Genomic DNA, 2,202 nt, shown 5'->3' on the forward strand with positions numbered 1-2,202 from the left:
GAGCTGTCAATTTCGATTTTCATTATTTCATTTTTGACAAGCGGTCTGTCCCGGAAGTTATCTCTGTCCGGCTTACACAGGGGCCGTATCACACACATTATGCAGGCTGCAGGGAGACAAGCTTGTTAATTTCAGGCTATATACTGTAGTATTTTCTGCCAGCCGCAAGTAATGCTCCTGTGAGAAACAAGTAATACCGGACATCTGGTCACCGAGAAAAATGGTTAGCCTGAGTTTTTAGTTAAGTTTTTTATTTTGAAAGGCCAGAGCACGGGGGCGTGGCTTTCCACCGCAGCCATACCTGTCTCATCTCTGGACCAGTAAGATGGCTTCCATTGCACTGCGCCTCCAGCAGCGACAAACAGAGGTAAGTACACTATTAATTTGTCGCAAAAAGTTGTTTAAGATGTTTTTAGGCTAGAAAGTAGCCCTTATAGCTTCATTTACGCACTTAGTTATGTGCAGTTTGAAATATACTCCGGAGTTTTCGGAGCAGCGTAGCTCCGCTAACGGGGCCAGGCGGCTCCAGGCTCAGCGGGCAGGTGGAGGTGTTTACCCCGCTAACCGCGGTCTGGGCAAGTCACCTTGTCGTATTCTGCTGCTTGATATCTGATCATAGCGTCTCAAAGTGTGACATGAAGAGTTTAATGTGTTTGCATATATACTGTTTGATAGGTGTATCAAAAATATAATATTCCTCTCTGGAGAGTTCGATACTTCTGAAGATGTTGGTATCTTCTAAACATTGACTTCATCCAATACCAGTTACTAATATTCCCTTCCTCTGATCTTTTTGTAGTTTGTAAATTCATATTACTTGTGTGTGTAAAATATATTCTTCCCTTCGATTGGCTTCTTATGTGGAGTGTTAACTTTTTTTAAAATAATTTTTATTTTTTTCATACAGGCGGCTCTTAGGAGGAGAGGTTTCAGCTCCAGGTTTGGATGCAGCTTCCCAGAATCTCCCAGTGATCCTCTTCTTCCTCCTGACATCGTCTTCCTCACTGTCTCCTCATCTTTTATAAATTATAGGAATATTTTTTCATGATTCCCCAAACATTGGCTGAATATCTGCTTGTATGTTATTGTAATAAATACATTTTTATGAAAACATTTTGTTTATTTTGTAAGATTTGAGTTTAAAGCTCTGGCTACATATAGATTGAAACAAATTAAATATGAAATAATTCTGTTAATATTTCTTGTTTACAAATCCAGAGATAAGAAATAATGGAAATAATCAACTCAAAAGTTGTTCATTATGTTTAGTCAGTTGAGTTTAATAAGTTATAAGTAAATAGTCTCATGAAGGGGACAAAGGTTTTCATTTCTAATTGGACAGTAATACTCATAAAAATATGAAAAAATATTGTGTGTTAAACCACAGAAGAGGATATGAAGATAAAGGGCCTGTAACGTTATTCTAACACCAACTGATGTGCAAGACATTTTTTTAGATTAAAGTCAGAATGATAACCTGCTTTCTTTCCCAAATCCTCTTTTTTCAAACATTTCCTACCTGGTAGAAATAGATACATTTTTATATTTTGGATAACCTTTTTTTGCATGCTTGTTCATGACAGACCGGATTATAATTGGTATGCTAATGCTATTCAGAAAGGAAAAACTTGAACTAAAAGGTTTGAATGACTGACAGGATGTTCTAGTCGCGGTTTGAGCGTCTTTTTAAACCAGAGCAGATTAAAGGTTGGTAAAAAAAAAAAATAATAATAAATGAATAAAACTGGACGGACTAGCCCTTTAGATATTTGCTGAATAGGAAGCTGCATTTAGCAGCCATTAGCTTCATATACAAAACAAAGTCAGAGTTAAAGGCTATCTGTGTGAAGGTATCATGATCAAATTAATTACATGCCGCTTTGGACGAGTGTAGAAAAACAACAGAGAGACAGAGAGAACTATGCAGGCTGCAGGGAGACACGCTCGTTTGTTTCAGGCTATATACTGTAGTATTTTCTGCCAGCCGCAAGTGACCAATGTCCGGTATTATTTGTTTCTCACNTTTAAAACAAAGCAAAATAAAAGTTGGGAAAAAAAAAAAAAAAAAAATTGGACGGACTAGCCCTTTAGATATTTACTGAATGGGAAGCTGCATTTAGCAGCCATTAGCTTCATATACAAAACAGAGTCGGAGTTAAAGGCTATCTGTGTGAAAGTATTATGGTCAAATTAATTACATGC

At 37.1% G+C, this 2,202-nt stretch overlaps 1 long non-coding RNA gene across 1 annotated transcript; it reads left to right on the forward strand.

The window, feature by feature from the left end:
* Window positions 1–70: 70 nt before the first annotated feature.
* On the forward strand, window positions 71–1,111 carry LOC106943384 (uncharacterized). The gene is made up of 2 exons (XR_001423906.1): window positions 71–367; window positions 908–1,111. It is a non-coding gene; the product is annotated as an uncharacterized LOC106943384 (long non-coding RNA).
* The last annotated feature ends 1,091 nt before the right edge of the window (window positions 1,112–2,202 follow it).

The sequence above is a fragment of the Poecilia latipinna genome, unplaced genomic scaffold (genome assembly GCF_001443285.1).
Source record: "Poecilia latipinna isolate Pla-1442-1.1 unplaced genomic scaffold, P_latipinna-1.0 Scaffold5240, whole genome shotgun sequence".
Taxonomy (NCBI): Eukaryota; Metazoa; Chordata; class Actinopteri; order Cyprinodontiformes; family Poeciliidae; genus Poecilia; species Poecilia latipinna.